General features: G+C 53.2%; 1 protein-coding gene across 6 annotated transcripts in view; it reads right to left on the minus strand.

Moving 5' to 3' along the window:
- The window catches only part of SEMA4D (semaphorin 4D), a 122,306-nt gene that overhangs the window by 43,096 nt on the left and 53,455 nt on the right, over positions 1 to 25,755 (minus strand). For all 6 annotated transcript variants that reach the window (XR_005020290.1, XM_036855192.1, XM_036855190.1 and 3 more), the window contains one exon: positions 6,169 to 6,234. The gene's annotated coding sequence lies outside the window, so the exon portion shown is untranslated. The remainder of the gene's footprint in view (positions 1 to 6,168; positions 6,235 to 25,755) is intronic.

Below are 25,755 nucleotides of genomic sequence, written 5' to 3' on the forward strand. Positions count from 1 at the left end.
GTTATGGGTCTGGCAGAGCCTGAGGATGAATTACTAACACATTCATAGATAAAAAATGAAGCACACACACTCAAAATGAAGCAGTTACTAACCCCAGAGAAAGCAAAAGTGAAACTTGAAAGGAAATGTGATCAAAGCACACTTATTATGGCCCAGCTTTGAGCAATGCTGACATGGCACCAATAACAAAAACTGTGGAGCAACGTCACTGGGAGGGTGGGGGAGGCATGAGTGAAGGAGGACGTCAGAGAACCCCAGTCCTCACCTTCCATGGTAACACAGGATCTAAAATAGCAAATGCAGGAAATATCTGTACAAGCACTTTGAAGGAATATTACCCAAAATGGCTAAAACAGTTGCAGCCCACTGTCTCAGGGACAAAGCGACAAGACCGGAGCTCCCGTTTTCTCTCATAAGCTGTATAGTAATTATTTCAAGTTAAGATCATGCGCATTAATTGCTCTGATAAAAGCTAATTAAATTTTTAAAAGAAATCAATGCTTTGATTCTTTGTAGCCTGGAAGACAGCAGTTCAGTGGGTGGAGAAGCAGGGGACATGGGCCCCTGCAGGCAGGCGTCCCAAGGACCAGGCAGAGCAAGATGTGCTTATGCAGCCACACTAGGGTTCATACAGTTTTGCAGAAATAGGATTATTCACCAAGCGGCAGAAGTGCCCTGAGCAGCAGAACAGGAGTTAGTGTAAAATGAAGCTTCGACAGTGCCCAGCAAGGGGACCTGGCCTCCCGTCCCTTCACTCGCCACAGATCACCCCCCCAACCCCAGTCTTTGCATTTGCCGCTCCCTTCTCCAGAACATTCTGCGACACCCCCCCCACCCCGCTTCCCCACCCAGGAGTTCCTGGTAGCTGGCTCCTTCCCACATGCACCCTGGCCCCAAGGCCACCTCCATCCTCCTCCTGCTTTATTTTCTTCATAGCATGAGTAGGGGCTTGAAAATGCTCAACGATGTGGTCCCTTCTAGGGCCGGCAGAACCAGAGGAAATACAAACATCGCAGTTAGAAGACTAAGGCTAGAGCTGGAGAGAACCAAGGTGAGGCCCCAGTGACAGAAAGTTTCGCACACATCACAGCCAGAATGAACAGAAATTTAGAATGGATTCACAGCTCCAGGAAAGGCTGAGCTGCCCTAACAAATGGGCCCAGTGAGTTTCAGCGGAGGTGGGTGGAAGGGCCAGTCTCTCTCCTTCTGGGACCTGCAGGAATGGCCGCTGTTCACATGGGCTGCTCACACTGGTTTAGGTGAGAAGGGAAAACATTCTTCTTAATCGCCTTGAGCCTGTACCAACCCAGACACTGTGGTTAAGGAGCCGGGCGGGCGTTGAACTAGCCAGGCGGCCACTCACTCCCGGCCATTCCCAGGCCCGCCCTGCCCACGGCGGCCCGAGGACGGGCGCGAGCTCTTTCTGCAGAAGCTACCCAGCATGGGCTTCATCCAGCTCTCAACTGTCTTCATCTCATCAGCAGGCGCCAGATTCCCGATAGCCTCAATCAGACCCTGCGTCTCGTCCCCAAATGGTCTTTAAAAAAATCCACATGAATAGCCAAAGGTCAGGAGGGTCCATGCCACACACAGGCGACTCCTCTCTGGGGAAGGGGTGTGGGGGATGCATGTTTTGCTTTATGACATTGGCAGGGTTTGATGTTTGTTCTTTTTCAATAAGCGTGCATTGTTCCGTATAATTTAAAAGTGCTAAGCAAAGCACACAGCACACTCACACAGACACACAGCCACGGTGCACTCAACCGGGAACACTGGCTCGGCGATCGCTGTCGCGTTAAGAATCGAAGCCTTAAATGTTCAAATGGAAACAACTGGACAAAGCGCCCACCCTCTGGCTTTCGTGGGCACTTCTGCTGGGAGCCAAGTGTCAGGAGTGTGCATTTGGCCTCCCCCCTGTGAAAGTGTCACAGTGAGACAGGAGCCCATTAGAAAGACAGGGTCATACAATGTCACACCCATTACCTACACGTAATTGTGCTGGTTTAGGAGGAGTGCATGACCCCGCTTTAAATGTCAGGAGAATGGAACCCAGAGGGGTCTCTGAACCCGGCACTCAGGGGCCTGTCAGTGCCTGTCACGCAGCAGCTTTCCACTCGAGCGACCCTGACTCAAGTCAGGGGGCTGGGGCAGAGAAAATAGGGTAAGGGCTATTTCATGAAACCGTACACACATCTGTGTACGTACGCTTGTGTGTATGCATACGTGTATTGTGTACCTGTGCATGTATACACATATATATGTGCACCTTTAAGTGTGTATCGGAGTATATGTGTGCACGTATGCATCTCTGTGTGACCTGTATATGTGTGCATTCATGTATGTATGTGTACACATGTCTGTGTCATTTGTATACATGTATCTATGTATATGCGTGTTCATTCATGCATGCACACACCTGTAGGTGTGTGCGTATGAGTAGGTGTGTGCATGTGCATCTGTGTCTGTTCATGTGTGCCTTGTGTGTGCATGTACATGTGTGTATGTGCATGCCTATGCAGTGTGTGTGCTCTCTGTGGCGGCACAGAAATCCCGACCTAGCACTGCATTCCTAGATGTGACCGGTGACGAAAGGCTAGGGTCCTTTAAGGCAGGAACCATGGGCCGAGGGTACTGTCTGGGGTCTGTCACGCTTACCCACACCTTGGCTTCCCTTTCTGGGACCAGCTGTCTGTAGGGTCACAGAGGGGACACCACTCACTACCCCATGTAAGGCGTCAATGCTGGCATCAACAACAGGATGCTAAACCAATGTTCAAAGTGTCCCCACTGGCATCCCCTGGAAACCCATGAAAGGGGAGCTCAGGTGACAGCTGTGGACGACTACTGGGGGAGCCTGTTGACGCTTCTTGTCTATGGGGTTTGCCCAGACAGGGCAGGTGAAGCCCCACTTACCCTCTAGGCCCTGTGGCCAGGACAGCGGAAGACACACAGCTAAATATACCTTCCCCTCCCAGCCAGAAGCAGAGAACACAAGAGCCACCCTAAGACCATGCCCTGCCGGTGCTGGTGCCGGGCCCAGTGTCCCCATCCCCAGGCTGTCCCCCACCCTAGGCTCCCCTACCCTACCCCAGGCTGCACCCTGCCCTCGGCTCCTCTCCCTACCCAATCCCCCAGCCCCAGGCTGTGCTTCCCCCCCTCCCCTCCCCACCCTCAGGGCTCTCCTCCCCCACCCCTGGCTGTGGAGCTGATGTCACCACCTTGCCAAATGGCCTTGCCCCCTCAGGAATCAGGAACATGTTTCAGAAGCTCTCTGTGTCACACACACAACAAACAGGTTTTTGTTTCAACTTCAGTTTCCCCAGAACTTAGAATGGATCCCAGGAGCCAGGCTCAGCCTTAGAGCTGAGTCCAGCTGGACGCCCCCCACTTCCCCAATGGAAAAGTGTCCAGGACACCGGCTTTCCCCTCCAGCCGCCCCGCAGGGGCAAACAAGCTGGTCAGGACGTCCCGACATACCTTAACCCTCGTTCTCTCACCTAAACCCAGGCACGTGTGTGTCACAAATGTGCCGATGGAAGCCAGGAAGGAGAAAAAGGGCGGCAGGGTGACAGATGCACATACCAACCAATTAATCAGCAGTCCATCAGCAGTGATGATGTTGAGAAGGGCGTACGCAGGGCAGGTGCAGGGCAGCAGGGACCCCAAAGCACAAAGGCCAGAGGAGGGAGGGATCACACCACCTGTGCGACATCATTCTACCCTTGACAGTCGCACTGTCTCTTTGGAGGGCATGTGGCACCCTCGCATAGCGTGTGCATGTGTCTCTGAGCCCGGACAGCTTAGCACCAGGGAATATAAAATAACCTTCCTCCCCTGGCCTGATTCTTCCTGTTGGCCCACCCCCAGGGAGGAATGTCTGTTGTCCAGGGGCTGCTGGCGTCATAGGGAGCTCAGCTCCAGATGTGCCCCCAGGCTTGTTTCCCAAGGGCTGGAGGACACGGTGTGCACCAGGAGATATTTTAAATGCCACTAAAACTGGTGCTTCAGTCCCCAGTTTGACCTGTACAGAGAGCAAACTTAGATAAATGATACCGTTGATAGTTCTGCCTTAACTGGAATTTATTTGCATTCTTAATTTTCTCCTTACCTTATAAAACTCTCCTACCTTCCAAAGTAACTCCAAGGGTGCTTAATTCCAGTAATAAAGAGATGTAAATTAAAATAAAATACCTAATTATCCCCCACAAGACAGAGAAATTTAAGATTGCTGCTGGGGTGCTGGTGAAGGGTTGGAGGATTTCTGAGGGCGATTCTGAATTTCCAAATGGCTCCTACTTCCTAGCGAGTCTTGGGCAGCTATCCTATGGACCAGCCCAGTGTGCAGAGCCACGTGGACGAGGACAGCCCACGACGGCACCTGGAGGCATGTGCCTCCACCGGGGGGGCTAGTTAACAGACACGTGCAGGACACTGAAGAAGCTAGGCAGGAACCACCAGGAAGCACACAGCACCCTGACCACATGGAAAGGCAAGGGCAGAACAGCAGGCCAAGATGACCCATGTGTGTCCAGGGAGGACGTGCCAGTCCACATACACATACGCGCACACGCACACACACACAGATGCGCACACGAACACAGACACACAAGGATACAGACACACATGGACACACACACACAGAGACACACAGGCGCACATACAGACACACATGGACACAGACATACATCCAACTGTTAACAGTGATTATCTCTGGGGAGGGAGAACGACCAGGGAACTCACTTTTTAATGTTTGCTTTTAAAACAATGAATAATGTTTATAATGGTTTGTAAAAAATTAATACATTAAAAATTTATGTCTCCTCTACACTAGACTCAAGTCAGTGAACAAATATTACATCCAGCACATTAACCTGTGCAGTGGTATGTAATGTTCCACAACCCAGCCCATTTCTTGGTGTCTGTTCTTGCCATTTTTCTTTTTTGCCCTTTTGCACTTACATAGAAATGAGAAGTGGCTTCTTTTCCTGCATATACTTCATGCTTTTTATGACCACAAGGTAAAAGTAACAGAAGTCTATTCTTGCCATTTCTTTGCCCTTTTTGCATTTACATAAAAATGAGAAGTGGCTTCTTTTCCTGCATATACTTCATGCTTTTTATGACCACAAGGTAAAAGTGAGAGTCCATCCTCTTAGACTTTTACAATGGAATTCTCTAACAACTCAATATAGTACTGAACAGAAGAAACCACCCCTGTTTTCAATTACCTTATGTCCAAAGATTACAAAATATTTCTTTAAAATAAAGTGTTCAGCAAACAAAATCCAAAGACAAACGATCTAGGGGTAAAAAACTAGGAAAAAACACTTGGAACATAAATGCCAGGGACTGGAATTCCTAATAAGTGCAGTGATCTAATAAACTACAGAAAGAAAAGACCTAATAAACTACAGAGCCCTGGCCAAACAGAGCAGGTAATTAAAAATGTATATGTATATAACCAGACAATAAACACAGAAAGTGCTAAGTATCCCTAGAAGTGAAGCTGTGTTCATTAAAACCACCCCCCAAAACTGGCATAACAAGTCCTCGTGACTGCCACGCACGGCAGACACCAAAGACTACGCTGGCAGCAGGTGTGTGGAGAAGCTAGCAGAAATGACAACCCCGCCAGCTAATCCACAATACATGAGTAGCATAAAAGGATGAAGGGGAGGTAGGGGCTTACCTTTTGTTTTTACAAATTAAACTGGCATTTCTCTTTCCTCTAAAACTGGAAATACATGGTTGACCATGTATTAATTGACCAAAATTAAGATTAATCACAAAATGACTCAGCTTCAGGGCAGATGACATGGACAGCCATCTATCTTTTTACACCAGACATCACTGATGACCACCCCCATCCCCAAAAGAGAAGATGGAGCATTTTAGTGCCTAGACCAGGGGCTTGCAGCCCAGAAAGGGGGCAGGGGAAGGAGCACGGGGCAGAAAGGCAGTGGGGGAAGAAAAACAAACAGGCAGTGCCCCTACTGCCCTGTAGGCTTCCCTCAAGCCAGCCCCAAGGGGCAGCGGCCAAGTCCAGATCTTTGCCCCTAAGATAGCACAGGGACCAAGGACCAACCTTCGGCTGGATCCCACTGAGGCTCCTACAAGGTGTCAGCTTTGCTAATCTGCGAGATAGACTGAGAAACAAAGGGATTTTACCTGTTATCTTGTGCCTCTCGAAACTTCCCAATTGTTTCTAGGAAGGAGTCTTCAGAAATCTTGGCTCTGAAAATAATGGGAAATGAGAATATTTAAACAGTTAAACTGTCCACATAAACTCAACATCACTTCTGGAAAGGCACTGAAAACAAACTCCTGCCTTCGTTTCTGGAGCCCCGCAGCTGACTCTCTGACCCAGGATGGCTTGGCACTACTTGTTCACTTGTGCAAACAGGAGGAGGTAGGGGGTGTGCAACTGCTCACCCAGGAACAAAGGAAGTGAAACCTGTTGGTCACCCAGGTGCCGGAGCTGGTCCCCAACCACTGACCACCACCACTTCCCTGCAGAACAAGCCATTCAAATACAAGCCAGAGTCACTGTCAGCTGAGAGTCCATCAATCAAAGAAGTATCATCTACTGGCTATTGACTTCAGATATGTATCTTTTAGAATTCATCTTCATTGAAATCCAAAGGCACCAGGCGATGAAGGAAAAAGAGATACAGATAACATATTCACGAGAAAATGATTTCCTAAAAAACCCATTTAATTCCCTTTTTCTTTGTTTTTGATTATTATTTTTAAGCCAAACAGAAGAATTTCCACAGTGGTATAGCAAGTTTCTATACTGTATTTGTTACCCCTTCCCTGTGCAGGATAGAGCCCTCAAAATAGGAATCCCCAAGTCCAGTAAGATCACAAACTATCAGACAAAGAGAATCAGAATTGCAAAACCAGAGGTCACAGTGTAGGATTAATGAAGGTTTAGAGGCTGGTTAAATGGATGTTGGCAACTCTACGACTGCCAATGATCCAACATATTTTTTAAACCTCAGAATCAAGCTCTAGCATTTTTTTGTGGTTGGAATTATTTTTTGTCTTTTGCTTCAAGGGTTTATACAATTATTGCCATTTTTCTGAAGACAGCTGAGAAGTAGGAGATGCTCCTTGGAAACGCCGTTGATGCCCCATCTCTCCCACACAGCGCCCCCGCCCCCCAGGGAGTGGGACCATCATGCCTGCAGCCCAGACACTAGTTTGCACCCCACTCTTACATGTCCACCCAAGCACACAGTTTCCAGGGCCACCCAGGGCCCCTCAGTGCCCAACAGCTCAAGTCAGCAGATAAGACCTCAAAGTGACAGGCAGAAATGGTTAGGATTCACCCGGCCTCACTGTGATGTACTGCCTAAGACTGGGTCTGGGTCTTTCCCACAGAAGCGACTCCTTCTGATGGCCAATTTATAAGCAAAAATATCTTCAGATGAGCAAGCAGGTTAAGTGTCCTGGGAAAAGTTATATCCACGCAAGACACAGAACCTATGGCTTCTGTTTAAATGCTCTTCTGGGCGAGCAGCTGACACAACCGATGGACGGCAATTGGCAAACCCAATAACTATGGCATTTACCCGTTCACACGGGGCTTTCCTAGCACATGGGCAGGCGGGGCCCAGCAGCCACCTGGGGACTGCTGAGAACTCTTAAGGAAAAAAGAAAGTGAGTCACCCATAAATAAGAGGTTTAGATAAACAATGTGAATACTAAGAATTTTAAAACCAAAAAACTTCTCTCTTCTAGAGATTCAATAAGTCTTTGTCACTTCAATAAATAAAAGCCCAGAGCTGCTTGTTCTGTGGTTGGACAAGGCGCGTATCATATTCACCCTAATTTCATGGTATTGAGCAACAAGTGACAGCAGGCTAGGGTACCTGTGTGTGTGTCTTAATCACCTCACACAATGCACTTGGACACTGGCGTCCTCATTTTCTCCCTTCAAGCCAAGTCTCCATATCTACCCTCCATCAAAGAGCTTCTAGCCCCCAGGTTCCTGAGTGAAAATACTCGCTTCTGGCTCAGTCAACCGAGGGGCCCTGAGGGCCCCCAGTTGTCTGCACCCTTTACCACAGCAATTTTTCTCCTTTCCCAACATAAAAACCCACAGGCTATAATTAGTTATCACCATACTGAAGAATGCAAGAGACATGCTCTGTATGCAATTACTAACCATATCATTCTGACTACGCATCTCCTCTGACTATGCAAACCTGCTTATAACACACATAATGTACAGTCCATTTGCAAAAGAAAGGAATGGAATCAATCAGAAGAGAGATAAGTGTTTCCCTCTGGTACACAAAGGAGAAGCTTGGCCTTTACCTCCCACCACACCCCCAATCCTGCAGGAGAGCATGGGAGCCCCAAGGCCCACGCCCCGATGGCAGCTGTCTCATGACCATTTATGACAAAAGTGCAGAGCCCAGGTGAAGGGGGTCTTCATTTTGCATGCATCTTGCCTACATTCTGCCAATGTGACCTCACCTTCTGAAGGCCCCTTGCCTCAGCAGTAACCCAGTGTTCTCTTTAGCGCGTGGAAAAGACACAAGTGGGATGGGGCCAGGCATGGGACATGCTGTTGGGTCAGAACGACCTGGGTTCCAGGCTTGGCTTCTCCATTTTCCAGCTGTGTGTCCTTGGGGAAGTTACTGGGCTTTTCTGTGCCTCTGCCTCCTCATCCAGAAAGTGGGCATAATAATAGTACCTACCTCATTTGGTTGCTGTAAAGATCCATGAGTAACTTATGTGAAGAGCTTAAAACAGTGTCTGGCAGCTTCCTAGCACTGCATAACTATCAACTATGACTCTTCCTACCTGTGAAGCGGAGCCAGTTATACCTAACTTGTTAATTACCTACCTTGAGAGACATAAATATCAGGGTTCGGCCCCCAGCATGCATAAGCACATTCCCCATTCCCCATGACCAAGGCTCTACCAGCCTCCTCCTCTCACAGGGAATTCAGAGCTCAGAGCCTGGGTCTGCCTGGGGTCACGTCCACAGTCTCCTGGGAGCAGGGCCCCTGCCTCTGCGGTTATGGATGGGGAAGGAGCCTTGAGCCTCATCTGCTGAACTTCCTCACTTCAGCCCAGAAGCCCACGCTGGAGGTGTCTGGGCAGTGTGAAATGGGGAGATTCAATCAGCACTCCACCCACATGCCCTGTCTGGGGTGGGTTTGCACATTAGTGCAAGACACCATTTCCCACCTCTGAGAAGGGCAACAACGAGACAGGCTGGCTAAAATGTACGGTGATGAGGGGCCGGGGGCAGTATTCACATGCACTGGGGCAGCTTCTCTGGGGGCTACTGGGTGACACCTGCCAAGATGACATGTCCAGACCCCCTGACCCAGCAGTTCTCCACCAGGAATTCAGCTGGACACACCCCCACGTGTACAAGATGCCCAAGTACAGTATGAGGCTGCTGACAGGAAAACTCTGGAAACACCTAGAAGTCCATCAGTTCCTGTGCATGTGGGCACATATATGTATGTGCTTGTGTGTATACACACATGTATACACACTGCATATGTGTAAGCTGATTTGTGTATGAGCTGTGGCACATCTATAGGATGGAATACTATGCAGCTGTTAAAAAAAAATAAAGCGGTCACTGAGATGAAAGGATGTCCAAGATACTTAGTTCAGTAAAAATTAAGGTTCCCCACAGTGTTCTAATATGTTCTCATTTGTGTAGACCCAGGGTATGTAACCATTTGTACGTGCACATAATTTACTCAAAACTATTTGATTAGATCAGCACTTAATCAAGGATCTGCTGGCAGTGAGAGACTAGAGAGTTGCTTTGGTCTGGAGTAGGGGTGTATTTCATTTTTTACTATGTGTATTCTTTAGTACTATTTGAATTCTTATCTTAAGCATGTGGTTTCCTAATTAAAATACTTTAAATCTGATATTAAAAGTAAAATATATTAAATGTAAAAAAATCAGAAAATAAAAGGTCAGAGAAGAAAACATTTCTGGCAATTTCAAAAAACAGGTTATTATAACTATTAAAACATGATTCCCTTTTTGAAATTTACTAAAGTCATTTCATTAAAATGGAAGTTTTCAAGACCAGCAAACAGACTTTACATCATTTCCAGCAGTTCCGACGTTTTGTTGGACCTATCTATCCTAAGAAAACTCGGACACAGAGGAGAGCATTTTGGCGCAGGTGAGTGCCGCAGACCCCGAAGTGGGAGAGGCTGGCTCACAGCCATGCAGCAAGAGGAACAGAGACCTGGAACTCAAGAAAGAAGAAAGGACCAGCAGCCTGTGGGCGGCTGAGTTGGGGAGCAGGGAGAGGAAGTGAGGGCCCGAGCATGAACTGTGCCCCATGAGTCTCTGCATGTGGCCCCATCCCACATGATCCAGGGTTCCCCAGCACCAACTTGTGACTATGCAATGTTGCATAGTTAAATATGATAATGTTGGACATTCAGATCGTTGTCAATTTCCCTACTTAAAATTCATTTTTAAAGACTGATTTTAACAACCAGCAAAACTTGAGCTAGAAGCCCTTCTTTCTAGAATGCAGAGCCTATTTGCCGAGGTCGGGTGGCACAGAGAGGACACCGTGAGAGGGTCATCATAAGGCTCTCTCCTTACATAGGTGGGGGCCAGGAAACACTTACTTCATCATGCTCATGGGTTTGCTTCCTTCTGCTGGGAAATATTGCACATAACCTTCATAACATATTCATTTGACTCACTTCTCAGTTTTCCATGAGTTGAGGTATTTTGAAAAGGCATATTTTCTATGATATTACACAGTCAACATCTAGAACATTTTTTATACTTCTTTCAAGCAAATTAGATGCCTTAATTCAGTCCATGTTTATTCTCCCGTGGTGGCCAGAGCGCGGACTCTGAGGCCAGCCTGCCCAGGATCAGGTCTGGCGCTGCCCCTTCTCAGCTGTGTGACCTACAACAAGTCACTACCCCCTCTCCCCCAGCTACTCCCCCAGCTCCTCCACCTCCTCCGCAGCTACTCCCTCAGCTCCTCCACCTCCTCCCCAGCTACTACCCCAGCCCCTCCACCCTCCCCAGCTACTCCCCCAGCCCCTCCATCTCCTCCCCAGCTACTCCCTCAGCTCCTCCACCTCCTCCCCAGCTACTCCCTCAGCTCCTCCACCTCCTCCCCAGCTACTCCCCCAGCCCCTCCACCCTCCCCAGCTACTCCCCCAGCCCCTCCACCTCCTCCCCAGCTACTCCCTCAGCTCCTCCACCTCCTCCCCAGCTACTCCCCCCGCCCCTCCCCCCCCCCCCGCTACTCCCTCAGACCCTCCACCCTCCCCAGCTACTCCCCCAGCCCCTCCACCCTCCCCAGCTACACCCCCAGCCCCTCCACCTCCTCCCCAGCTACTCCCCCAGCCCCTCCACCTCCTCCCCAGCTACTCCCCCAGTCCCTCCACCTCCTCCCCAGCTACTCCCCAGCCCATCCACTCCGCCCCCCAGCCCCTCCACCCTCCCCAGCTCCTCCCCCAGCCCCTCCCCCTCCTCCCCAGCTACTCCCCCAGCCCCTCCACCTCCTCCCCAGCTACTCCCCCAGTCCCTCCACCTCCTCCCCAGCTACTCCCCCAGCCCCTCCACCTCCTCCCCAGCTACTCCCCCAGCCTCTCCACCCTCCCCAGCTACTCCCTCAGCCCCTCCACCCTCCCCAGCTACTCCCTCAGCCCCTCCACCCTCCCCAGCTACTCCCTCAGCCCCGCCACCCTCCCCAGCTACTCCCTCAGCCCCTCCACCCTCCCCAGCTACTCCCTCAGCCCCTCCACCTCCTCCCCAGCTACACCCCCAGCCCCTCCACCTCCTCCCCAGCTACTCCCCCAGTCCCTCCACCTCCTCAGCTACTCTCTGTGGAGGAAGCAGCATGACTGAGGAGTTGTAAAGCACATATACATACTACAGGAGTGCACACTGAATCAGTGTTAACACAAGCGACACTGCGCTGTTGTGACACAGTGGGGACACTCCCCAGTGCTGGGGAAGGCCCACCAGAACCTCACAGCCACACTCAGCCACATCCTACCAGAAACGAGTGTGGGGGAGAAGCAGGTGTTTTCAAGCCAACACCAATCCCCGTGCTAGCTCTAACTCTGTGATTTTGCCTAGATTTAAAGCTTTTCTTTCTAAAACGCACGGCCACGACATCAGCTTTTACTACCACCCCCTGCTCCATGAACCTGAAAAGGTCTAAACTCTGGGTCCATCTGACTCCAAACTCGATCAAGCCCTTTCTTTGACAGCCTAACTGGGCTGCCCCAGAGCGACCTCTGCCCTCTCTTCCCAAACTGTGTGTCGGCACCACCCCAGGACTCCCCCTCAGGCCGCACCCCCTTCCACCCCCGCTGTCCACCCTCCTACAGGGCTTTGAGAGCACACGGCCCATACTCACCTACAGACATCTTCGTTGGAGCCCCCTGTGCACCCGGAGTCCGTGTGATTTCAGGGGCTGAGAACCAGCAGAAGTGCCACCACACTGCCTGCCTTTCCCAGGGTGACCCTGCCCTCCTGCTCCACGCACCCCGGCTGTGCCCTGCTGGGTACATTTCCATCATACCCACCCCCGGAAATCCTGGTTGTCACTACAGCTTGGCTCATGGGCTAGGGCAGCCTGAAAACTGCCCTCAGAATGGATGCCTGGACTTGACTGAGCTTCGCTTACTGGGTCCTGTGAAAAGTTATAAGCAAGAAGAATAGTGAACGTCCCACCAAAAGGTAAAGGTGAGAAAGCGACTGTTCACAAGAGCAAAGCAGGCGCTCCTGCCGGACTCCACCAGCATCACTCACGACGGAGGTTTCTACCACGCTTTGCCGTACTCACCCCTTGCACTGTGAGTGACCCAGGGCACGTACGGTACCATGAGACAGGAGGTCACTCACGTCCCTCGTGTGCAGCTCTCTGGGGTGTGCACATGCCTGACCATAAACACTGGACACCTGAAGGAGCCCTCGGTGTGGGTCAAGAGACTTGGCACCGATAACGGGGCCGCAGCCGTGCGGACCCCTGCTGCCTCTGGGAGCGGCAGTAACTTCCACTCCCCAGCAACCTCCGGATCCTTCAGAGCCCTGAGGAGACGGGTTTCACGTGCTGCTGCTGCTGCTGCAGAGAAAGAGACTCAGAAAATGCAACAACTGGCCTGGAGCCAAGATCAGAGCTGGGACTCCCTCCCTCCGGGGTCTCGCATTACCCGGAGGCCTTGTCAGCACCTCCAGGGCTCAGGACGGTGCATCACACCGGGGGTGGGGCGGGCACGGCACAGTGAGCAGGACAGAAACCGCTCTCTGGGGAAGCCTCGTGTCTCCAGTTGGAGCTGGTGCTCCTTCTGCCCCGGAGCCGGCAGCTCCCACCCTTCCTTCTCCAGGGACTCAGGGCAGAGATGAGGGGCGTCCCTGCCGCACGGCTGGCACTTCAGAAACAGTGGTTTCTTCTCCTCACCATTTGGTGAAGACGTCACAGAATCTGCCCAGAAAGAACCATCTGGACTCTGGAGCTGGTGGAGGGCTGCACTCAGGGCTGCCTGGGGCAGTATCCTGCACCCCCAGGTGCTCACGGCCCCTCCGAGTGTCCTCCGGGAAGCACGTGCGCTTGCACCAGGGGAGCAGACGCCTCTTGCCCTGCACAGGGCCCCCAGACCCAGCCCGGCTGCAGAAGGACAAGAAGGTCTCTCCTCTCGGCCAAGGCGGGAGGGACGGGCCTGCGAGCCTCACCAAGCCCAGACCCAAGCGGGGATTTCTTTTTTAAGTCCAAACCACAAAATGCCACTCTCTCTGCCTTCGTATCTAGTGATTCCTTAAAAATACACAGCAGAAGTACAAAGTCAGGCCAGCTCGACCACAGGCCATCATCCAGCTCGAGTCAGCAAAGGCCGGAGCCAACACGAGGCCCTCTCCTTTCAATCCTGCCTCCCTCCCCGGACGTGGCCTTCCCTCCCAGCTTGGCAAAACCCATTAGGGAACCCACACGCTCCAGCAAAAGTGCCGTGAAGCCCCAGGTCGCCTCACCCTGGCAGGACACAAAGCAACAGCCATGTCCCATCATCTTGGGCTCAATTTCACCTCAGTATTGATTTTAGACTTCCAACTGTTCTCTACTGTGCACATACCCCTCGCACAAACCTTTGAGTCTGATTCGCCAGCTTCCACACCCCTTCAAGGGGACTTCAGGAACGCCAACTCAGCCCTGGGCTCGGCCGAGCACCTTGCAGCAAAGCCTGTTATTTTGAGACTCTGCTGCCTCTGTACCGTGGTCAAACCACACCAGCCCACACCTAGCCAACGGTGGACCAGGGGGCCTCTGTCTGTCTGACCCCAAGGTGCTGTGGAAGCCGCCAGGAAGGTCAGAAGGGCACAGAGTCCAGTGAGATGGCCATATTGGAAAAATCAAATGCCTGTATCCCTCCAGATGGCAGGAAGGTGCCTGGGAGTCACCTCCGCTAGAATTCCCAGTGTGAAGCGAAGCCCAAGTCACAGTGAGGCATCTGAAGTACCCACACACACCCCACAGTCCAGGAATTCACTCTGAAGTCGCCACACACGGAAGAGACCACCCACGTTTCACAAGCCACTGCTGGCCGGACCCGGGTCCTATTAACCTGCAACCTGCCCGGAGCCCAGTCTAATGGCCCCAGGGCCCGCAAAGGCCCTGTCCTTTCATCAGATGGAATTCCACAGCGGACAGGGCGTTCCCTTTCTGAGCCCTGTGTCACCTTCCAGATGATTCAGAATGTGTGAGACACGGAAAAGCGGCAGCTGGCGCATCACCGTCACACTGTCATCTTCCAGGCGGAAAACTCCAGCTGAGGGGTTAACCAGCCTCGCTCTGTCTCCTGCTGCCCCCAGGAGGCACCTCTGCTCTGGGACCACTGCTAGGGAGCGGGTTAGGAATGAGGCAGGAACAGAGGCAGAGAGAGGGGGACTCTAGCCAGGAGGTCTATCCTCCCCATTCATGGGAACCAAAATTAACTGAAAAATCTACATGACATTCTGAACATCCTTAAACCACATACATGAGGCCACCAGCTCCACCCCCCCACTAGGGTCCTGCCAACCTGTCCCGGTGGAGGACGGTATCTTGGCCCAGAATGACTGGGCCCAGAATGACAGGGCACAGGGGCAAGGCACCTTCCTCAGCATCGGCCGCAGTTACACCAGGTGCCCAGCCAGGGAAAGGCCTCTGAGCGCTGCACACATTCGCCCCCTGGCACATGCTGGGCACCCGCGTCCAGCAACAAAGGACACGGGGATGGGATGTAGGGATGGAATAGAGGGGACCCCAAATGTGGTTCTAGAACAGTGCCAACCGGAGGAAAGGACTTGGTTTTCTAACATTTCAGGACCCTTTTTGGTAAGATGCATATGGTTTTAAAGGCTGAGTAAATGTGAATAATTGTGCTGCACTAATCTCTTTTCTGACCATCAGACTTACTCAGCTGATAGAAAATAGGGGTGTGTGCACACATCAAACATCCCCGTTCTGTTGAGGGTGCCAAAGCTTGGAGGACTCGCTTCCTGCCGAACTGGACCTGGAGCACGGCCATCTGGCTGTGCCATCCGCCTCAGGAACAACCACTCCTCCTTGGGCGACCCCTGCTAAGACCAACCTGAGGCCTGGGCGAGGTGCCGGGCCTCCTCGTGAGCATGTAGTCCCACGAGAGACACAGGGTCAGGCCTTTCTCATCCAGTGGGTCCCTGATGACCGCTGCGTCCAAGGAGGTCCACCTGACCCCTGCTACCCTCATGTCATGGGACATGGAGCAGGAACTCATAGGGGGCAAATGTCCACCTGCGGAGGGTCCGGCAGGTGGGTCCGTTGGGTCCCTTGGGGTGGGGCTGCTGCCCCCTGGGGTGGGAGTGTGCGCCTGGTGGGCTGGCCTCAGACAAAAGTGGCTTGGTCCCTGGTCCTGGGAATAGGTGCTTCCCTTATCTGCAAAGCTGGCTGTGGGCCAGGCCTCACCCAGGCACTTCTGCTTTCCCTGTGACCACAGAGGAGGACGTGGTCTAGACAGATGCTCCTGGTCAGCGTGGGCACCACTTCCCACGAAGGTACTTCCTTATGCTCCCAGCGGTCACAGATTCAGGACGCTGCCACCCCCACTGCCACAGCTTCCCTCTGGGCTCTACACTCAGTGCCACCAGTCAGGTCCCTGCTGGGGACGCCTGAGTCACTGCATGCTGGACACAGCGAGGGACTCAGGCAGGCCTGTGATCACCTGCTGAGGGCCAAGTCCAGGCAAAGATACGGGGGCCGGGCATACCTGCAGCTGCCCAGGTGGGCGCTGGGCAGCAGAGCAGACGGTGGGGATCCTGGGCCAGACGCCAGGCACGCCTCTCAGAGCTGCACACATGCCAACCCGGTAAACCCTCAGAGCCCCCAGGGACCTGGCCCTTCATTCCAGACAGGAGGAAACTGCGACACAGACAGCTCTCAGCCCTGCCCGGCCTTCCGCCTCTACCAGGACGGCGCTCTCCCCTGCACTGGGACCCTGACAGCACTCACGCCAGCCCTTCCTCCAGGTGTGGGGTGATGGGCGCCCCCAGTGAGGAAGTGCTCCCAGAAGAGCAGAAAATGAGCTCCAACCCTGGGCTGGCTGTGGGGATATCAGGAAAAGCAGAATTCTCGTCCTGATCTTTGCCCTTGTCAGCGGCCAATGGGGCTTCCCTCAGGGTTGGCTTGGCCCGGCCCTGCCTACCTTCCATCAGCCCCTTGGCGTCCTTCTCAGCCTCCGGGTGCCTCACAGCCCCCCAAAGCCCTGGGTCTGGAAATTGATAAGGAGGGGCAGGGAGGGGCCCCTGGGTGGAAGTCATTCATCTCAGGCCCAGGAAGCAGCGCAATCCAGGGCACCGACAACCAAGGTGGCCCGGCTCCTTCCGCAGCAATGGTCACCAGGCACCTGACCACCTGATGCAGGTCTGGAGGCAGCTCCCCCTACCCACCAGGGGCCCCCCAGCCAGCAGCCACACCCTCTCCCCCTGGTTACCTCTAGTCTGAGCGTCACTCATCGCCTGTGAGAAGCCAAGCAGATGCATGGGGTAGCGCTGACTTCCCCAGTATCACTGCAAGAGCCTTCCCAGGGCGGGGCCAGGAAGGGAGTGAGTCAGGCCACCTATGACCGCAGGAATATACTGCCGTCTCACAGGGATTCTTCCTTCCAGCAACCGTGATCATCATCAGATATTCGCAGATAAGAGTACAAAGGGTTGGAAACTTTCAGAAGCCACGTCAGTGTCGAGCAGTGGGGTCAAGTGTCTGAAACCCACCGTCTCACCCCAGGCCTGCTCCCCACGTCACCTCGCCATTCCTCAGGGCTGGAAAGCAGAAATTTCCCCACTCCCATGTCGGAGACCCTGACCTAGGTGGATCACATCGTGTTAGTAAACACATCTGCCTAACTGGGCTTATTTAAATCCAGTTTCTCATCAAAATCTCAACTTGTTCCAAGTTAGGAACACAGCGGACACTTTGTAAAGGACGGTTCTGGCCAAGGACGGCAGCTGCATCTGAATCTCCAGGCCATCCACATGTCCCCACCTCCAGGAGATGCCTTTCCCCAGGGAAGTCCGGGAAGCACGCCCTTTCCAAATAAATGCACTTGGCTAACTAGGTCAGGCAGCAGTGCACACTACCCATCGTTTCTTGCTAGCTTAAAAAGAAGGCATAAGAGTGAAATGAAATAATTCACACACACTGCAGCCTGCACAGTGAATGAAGAGTGACTAGTTTCATGCTCAGAAGAATGTGGTTTCTGTTCAGTGTCAAGCTGTTTCAGACGGGACATTCTGAAAACTCAATTGACAATACAACCTCATTAAAAATTCTATAACTACAACCAAAGGGGAGAGGAAGATGGGAGGAATTGGGAGATGGGGATTGACATGTATACACTATTCATAGTATGTATAAAATAGATAACTGATGAGAACCTACTGTATAGTACAGGGAACTCTACTCAATGCTCTGTGGTGACCTGAATGGGAAGGAAATCCAAAAAAGAGGGGATATATGTATATGTATAGCTGATTCATTTTGCTGTACAGCAGAAACTAATACAACATTGTAAAACAGCTATACTCCAATAAAACTTAATTTAAAAATAAACAAATAAGAACTATGTTAACAACAACAACAAAAACAACTCCATAACTACAAAACTTTGGAAAAGACATTTCCAAAGTTGCTGCTTCACCCTGACCTGTGGTCAGAGTGGGGCACCCAGTGGGTAGCTCTGCAGGAGGCTGCCCAGGACAGGCTTCAGGCTTGGGATGGCAACCACACCCAAAGCATCCACGGGTGACAGAAGTTTCCAGAAACATTTCAGCCACAGGGAGGGGATTACTCAGAGGCGAGGACATACATAACAAGGCTCTCCCAACTTGCAGACCAGAAACTCGAAGCTCCTGCTCCAGCTTGCCCAGCCCATCCCTGGCGCCCTGGCCCCCTACCCTGCGAGGTCCCTGGGGCATCTCTCTGCTCTCTCCAAAAACCAGGAGAGCCACGCTGGGTAACCCCCTCCCTCCCTCCCGCTCATGCACGGAACCCACCGTCAGTGGATTACAAGCCCCTCAGTCTTCAGTGGGAAACAATTTACTGCCTTCCTGGAGGTGCCTGCTGCCAGGCTGCAAAGCCTCCCCCCACACCCCGACCCTGGCAGGAGCTGGCACCTGGCCAGCAGCACAGCCCGTGGACCACGTCTTCCCAGGCCAAGGGGACCTGCAACAGTTATTGCTCACTGGTGAGGGCGGAGCTGGGCCTGGCTTTCTGGAGGAGTCTAACAAGCTCTGCCACGCTTCTTTCCTCGGACTCAGCAATCCTACAAGTTCAAAAGGATGCCAGCCCAGGAATATTTATCTCCATGTCACTTGAACGAAAATAAAAATTTATAATCTAAATGTACACTCATCAGGAACTGGCTAAATAAATAATATTACAGCACGCTCTGGCATCAAGTTAATGCTTGTTGACAAATACGGATGAACACAATATATTATTAAATGCAAAGAGGAGACGATAAAACAGCACTTAAATGTAAGCTCATTCATGTAAAAAAACAGCCAGGAAAGCTCAGGCCCAGAAGGGTGTGGGCACCATTGCTCCAAGCACTCACTGGAGCTCAGTCCCTGATCCCAACAGGGCAGCATTACCTGCCTTTGCAGGGGAGCTCTCTGGGGCCAAGTGCACCTGATCTCGGGGCCAAGTGCACCTGATCTCGGAGCCCAGGGCACCAGGCAAGCTGGCCATGACCGCCTGTCGGAGGTGGAGAGGGGCCAGGTGCGGGAGGTGCTCAGTTCTGGGCAGGGGACTTCTGGGGCATCTTTGAATATTTTCTTTAGACTTTTCTGTATCTTCTAATTTTTTTACATTAGGAAATGCCTTTTTCAGTACTTTTCTTAAAAAACAATCATGTCATTTCCAAACAACAGCAGCTTCTCCAGATTCTTTCAGTCGTTTTGCCCCTAGGCCACCCCACAGCAAAGGGGAAGGTGGCCCCGAGTCCCCCCAAGTGCAGTCCTGCCATCCTCACGGCCGCATTCCAGTACTTCCGGTCCTCAGCCAGACCAGAATCTGCACCTTCAAATCCCCAGCACGACTCTGGTTACCCGTGTCTCCATGTCCCAGTCACACCACACTGCCCTCTGCATCTGTGCTGCTCTGCCCCGTCAACTCTGACCCGTCCATTTACCTACCAAGAGAGACGGAAATTAGTCTGGGTGCTGGGCCCAGCTGCCTGGGGTTGAGCTCTGGGTCCCCTTACCAGCTGTGATGACCCAGCCCAGCTATTTAACCCCTCAGCCCCTCGGATTCTGAGCTGTAAGACAGAGCTGGCCTCAAAAAGTACGTGGGTTATTATGACACCACTTGGCATGATAGATGGTAACCACTAATGTCAGAGATGATATTAAAATCTACCACGGAATGGCCTGGGCCGTTTGCTAAGCCTTTAACGAGATCATCACACTGTAGCTGCCGAATCCTGCTGAGGGCAGCAGCCATGAAAAACCAACTCTGCCGGGACTTCCCTGGTGGCACAGTGGATAAGACTCCACCTGCTAATGCAGGGGACACGGGTTCGAGCCCTGGTCCAGGAAGATCCCACGTGCCTCGGAGCAACTAAGCCCATGCGCCACAACCACTGAAGCCCGTGCGCCACAACCACTGAAGCCCGTGCGCCTAGAGCCCGTGCTCCGCAACAAGAGAAGCCACCGCGATAAGCCCACGCACCGCAACAAAGAGTAGCCCCCGCTCGCCGCAACTAGAGAGAGCCTGCGCACAGCAACGCAGACCCAACGCAGCCAAAAATTAATTAATTAATTAATTTTTAAAAAAAACCACACACCAACTCCGCCAAGTTTCACGTTTTGCTCTTTCGACAACAACCTTTCCCCAAAGAAACTGATCAGAGAGGGAAGGAGCTTTGTCCTTGGCGTCTGAGGAAATCCACCCCTTCCGCACACCTCCAAGCAGCACTGATCTCAGCCTCTGTGACTCTCATGTCCTGTCCTAAAAGATGTCACCCTGCAGGGTGGCACCTGCTTACCGGAGGACACCTTGGGACAGGTGTTGCTGATGAGAGCAGCTGCCTCATGCAGTGACCTAACATTCATACTCCACAGCAGAAAAGAGTAAGAAGACCCGTGGAAGGGAGGAGGGCGCTTGGGTTGCCCAGAGCCAACCTGTGAAAGCCAAGGCCGGGAGAGGCATCCCCTGGCCCTGCCGGCGCACCGGAGTGAGGCTCACATGGGGACAGCGGGAGCAGTGCCCACAGCTCCAGGCACCTCAGACACCTGCACTGGCTCAGTAATCACTTCCTTGATTTCACTCTAAAACATTCAGTCACTGGGATGAGTCAGCCGTGGCCGTCACCGAGAACGCTGTCTCTCAGAGAATATAAATCAAACGGCCCTCGCCAGTCTTGGATGCGGCTGCCGTTGGGTCACCGAGGTCTTACGTGGCTGGCTTAAGAGCCTCTGAAGAGATGAAGAGCCATTAGAGCCCATAACGGGGGAGGGGCTGGCACAGAGCGGTCCCCAACAGCCAGGCGTGGGGCCTCCCGAGCTGGGCCACGCACAGCTGCTGCCGTGCCTTGTTCTCCATCCCTCCACCTCCACCCTCAGAGGCCCACGTCGTGCCAGCCCCGTGAGAGGCACACCCAACCCACAGCCCTGCTCCCATAACACCTGCGGTCCGGGGGGAAGAAAGCCCTGATCGACGGTCACACGAGGACCCAGGTGCAAATGCCCACGGGCTCTGTGCAAACAAGACAGAATCCGGGGGGGCAGGGCCAGCGGAGTGAGGTCAGTGCCAACCGGGCAGCTCCCCGTGCCGCTCTGGGCAGTGCTTCCCGCACCTGGAGAGCCAGGACGGGACCCTGGGGCCACCTGGGAGCCCAGATCTGAGGGGATGAAGTCATGCCCACCCTGGTGAGAGCCCCGGAACACTAAAACACGGAAGTAAACGCCCTCCAGTGTCCTCTCCTAACGGCAGCAAGGAGAACTCAAAGCCAAAAGAAAGCCCATGGGGCTGAGCAGCGCACCCCAGGACAGGTGAGCCCGGAAGCGTGAAGACTGGAGCACACACCCCACGCCATGCCAGGTCCTTCCTAAGACCACAGCCACCAGCTTCCCCTCCACAGGTCCTGCCCACTCCAGGGTTCAGTTCCCCAAGTCCCCGGCTGTCTCTGCACCCCTCGCCTAGGGCCCCCCACGTCCCTGTACAGCTTGGCCGCCCCCTCCTGTCTCCCCTGCCATTCCCTGTCCGGAGAATTCTCCAGCGGCCACAGGGATCAGCAGGTTGCCTCTGCTCACCGCTCAGACCTCACCTCTGCAGTTCCTTAGTCTCTCAAGGACAGTTCCTTCCCATGGGGAATTCTGGTGCCAGGGTGAGGATGGTGAGTTTGAGTCCTGCTCAGACGAGTGAAGAACCTCAGGAAACAGGGTGCTATCCCATTTCTACCAGATCTCCAGCAGCTTCCTGGGCCTGTTTCCCCTGCCAGGGAGCTCTGAGCTGCCTCCCAGGAAAGAGCTTGAAAACACTCTCCACACAGCTCCTGCAGAAGCTGCCTGGTCATCCACGGGGGACTCCAAGAGCAACGTGAAGCCTGGGCTAACAGACACAGATTCTAAAGGACCAAACACACACGTGCACGTAAACACATCACACCTGCCCACACGGGCACACCTGCCCACACAGAGACTGTGGAATTGGGTGAGAGTGGAGGCTGAGGTGGGCAGAGCCCCCGTGGGCCCCACTCTCCCGCCTCACGTGGGGACTGCTGAAGGTGACACACAGGCAACGAGAGGTCCTGGGATAGAGGGCAAGAGCGAAGCCCCAGAGCACAGGCCGGCCTGACCTTCTCAACCTGAAGGTCCCAGGATGGTCAGCAGAGTGTCCTCTTCAACTGCATCCTGGAGCAGTGCCTCCAGCCAGCCCGTGGCCAGGTCCGACCCCGTGCAGGGCAAGACGGGGCCACGGCCACACCGGCCTCACACCCACGACCGTGCACTGGCATCCGGATCTCCCTCCTCTCCCTGGAGTCACCAACGCAGCATGAGATGCCCTCTGGGGACTCGCAGGTCCCAAAAAATAGACTTGGATTTGGTGGTGCAGAATGATCCTTAATAACCACATGAAAATTAGGTGAGTTTCCAAATTGAGGCTTTAATTAAACACAACGACAATCCCCTCACACTCCTAAGGATGGCTACAATCAAAAAAACAGAAAACAAGCATTGGTGAGAATGTGGAACCCTGGTGCCCTGTTGGTGGGAATGTGAAATGGTGCAGCTGCTGTGGGAAACAGGGTGGAGGGTCCTCAAAACATGAAACACAGAACTGCCACATGATCTATTAATTCCACTTCCACTTATACGGCCAAATGAACTGAAAGTGAGGTCTCAAACAGATGTTTGCACATCCATGTTCATGGCAGCATTATTCACAAGCCAAAAGGTGGAAGCATCCCAAGTGTCCACTGATGAAGAAAATGTGATCTATCCATATGATATAATAGTATATTCTCCAGCAGGGAAAAAGGCTTTCAGCCCACATGCCTCAGACACCCCCGCCTGCTGCCCTTCCACGGTGGCCCAGCCAGGTGCACCATCACCACCCAGCACTGCACCTGGCACCCAGGGGCACCATGAGCCGACGAGGCAGTCACTCAAAGGTGTACAGAGCTGAAACTAACAAGAAAACACCAGTGTTTGGGGATACTCGGTCCTCAACCTTTCCACACCTCTTCTCTCCAGGACAGGAGAGTGACAGGAGAGGTACAACAGCTCCCCTGCACACGGAGAGAGGCGGAGGGTTGGGCGGCATCTGGAGCACCTGAGACAGCGCTGGAGCACCAGCAGCCCCCTTCTCTTCTAGTACCTCTGTCCCCACTGACTCGGCCCTTCCGCCGGTCCCACTCCACCGGAATGGACCTCTGCAGGTGGAGAGCTCACCCAGTACTGCCATGTGGGAGCAGGGCTAGGAGCTGTCTCCAGGTGTTTGAGTTCCAAGACAGGCCAGACCTTGGCCGAGAGACATGATGATACTTCTGAAAAGTGGGCTCCGATAGCCTACACAGCCAGCCAGCCAGGCCTGTCCCACGTCCACCAGGTTCCCACTCCCTAGCTGCTCCACTCCCATCAAAGGCTGGGGAAGCTGAGTGCCAGGCAGGGTCAGGGGCCACGGTCCTGGTGACAGCCAGGCTCCGGAAGACTTCAAGAAGTGAGGACATCAGCAGAAGGCTTCTGGCCACCTTGTAGACTGAGGCTCACTCTTCCCACCAAAATCTCCTGGCCACACGCTCCAGGCTGACAGAGACCCACGGTCAGCTGGAATACATGTTTTCGTAGGTGGTATGCGCAGTGTGTGGGTATGGTGTGTGTGATACGTGTACACTGTAAGTGCATTGTGGTGTGTGCACAGTGTGTGGTGTACGTGGGTTTACGTGGCGCGTGTGTGGTGCGTGTAGAGTGTGGGTGTGCATCTGCATGTGTGTATCCTGAAATAAAGTAAGAGCTGACTGAGAACCCTGGAGAGACCAGGGTAAGAGCTGACCACAGAGTTACACATGGATGCTGTTGGTTAAAAGAAAAGGAGGAGACCTGACTGGGTCACGGTTCTCATGGTTTGTTGGGAAAGAGACTTTCCCTCAGGGTAGGGTCTGGGAAAAGTTTCTGATACAGTCTTTACCTGTAAGGGGACGATATCAACAGTACCTCTGGCGGAAAGTGTAACCATTTCCAAAAGCTTGTTCCCGCATTAAACCCACCTGCCCCCCCCCACCACACAGCCGAGAGTACAGTCAAATCCCACCCCAGAGAGGGCACTTCCACCAAAACCCAAGTTCACAGAATCCAGGGGTACGGCAGCCTGCACACCCAACCCGGTAAGAACGGGTAGGGGGGCTTCCCTGGTGGCGCAGTGGTTGAGAATGTGCCTGCCAATGCAGGGGACACGGGTTCGAGCCCTGGTCTGGGAAGATCCCACATGCCGCGGAGCAACTAGGCCCGTGAGCCACAATTACTGAGCCTGCGCGTCTGGAGCCTGTGCTCCGCAACAAGAGAGACCGCGATAGTGAGAGGCCCGCGCACCGCGATGAAGAGTGGCCCCCACTTGCCGCAACTAGAGAAAGCCCTCGCACAGAAACGAAGACCCAACACAGCCATAAATAATAAAATAAAATAAATTTAAAAAGGAACGGGTAGGGTAGGGAGGGAGTTGCTGGTGTAATACTCAGACCTTCTTTCAGGAAATCATATAGAACAAGCCAAAAACATCCATAAAGGAAACGAATCCGCTGGCCTGGCTGACACAAAGCTAATCTAGAGCCACACAGATGCTTCTCGAAACCCGTAGCCTCATTGAGGGGCTAAGACACTAAATCCCACAGAAACATATAAGCTGGAAAAGATGCGTCCCAGGTCCCAAGCCACAGCAGAAGAAGGGGCTTGAATCTAAAGTCCAACTGGGGTAGTTTGTTGAATTAAAAGGTCACATAAGCTAAACTGTGTCACTGGAGAGGACACAAAGAAGGTCTGTGACAGGGCATAATCCAACCAGAGGCAGGGCCGAGACTGGGAACACGGGGGCACCAAGGCACCCAGAGCCAGGCTGCTGGGCCCTGCACCTGAAACCAGCAGCAGCCCGGCGAGCACCGGGGAGGGGGTTGGGCGCAGGGCCCTGCTCGCTTCTCCTGCTGGGCACCTGGGAAGGCGCTCCTCCTGCCCCGTTCACACTGTCCTCTGTCCTCTCCGACCTGCGTGCCTGGGGCCCATGGCTGCTCGCCTGGCCCTGAACGCATGAGTGCCTCACGCACAGTGCACGCTCGGTCAGGTCCCTGGACAGGAAGAGATGCTGGACCAGGGATGACGGATCCTGCCCCCGAGCAGGGGGCTCCTTCTCAGTGCCGCTGAGGTCAGGGCAGAGCCCCAGCACACCTCCTGCTCCCACCGTACAAGTCCCCCGAGACACACCACCTCCTCCTTCCCTCCTATTGTTAAATCCTACTGTCCTTTGCAAGCCAGCAGGACTTCCAGCCGCTTCTGAGCTGCTCTAAACCCCTGCAGCACCTGCAGTCTAGAAAGTGACGCAAAGCTCCATGCCAGGCCAGCAGTAGCAGCAGCGGAGTCCACGGGCACATTCACGGCCCCCCAACAGCATTCCAAGTTTGCACAAGCTACGTCTGCTTAAGCCCTCTAGGTACTCCTTACCTAAAGTTTGAATACCCCTGGTCTACATGACGCAATTTCACACTAGATTTTATA

Source organism: Balaenoptera musculus, chromosome 6 (genome assembly GCF_009873245.2).
Source record: "Balaenoptera musculus isolate JJ_BM4_2016_0621 chromosome 6, mBalMus1.pri.v3, whole genome shotgun sequence".
Classification (NCBI taxonomy): Eukaryota; Metazoa; Chordata; class Mammalia; order Artiodactyla; family Balaenopteridae; genus Balaenoptera; species Balaenoptera musculus.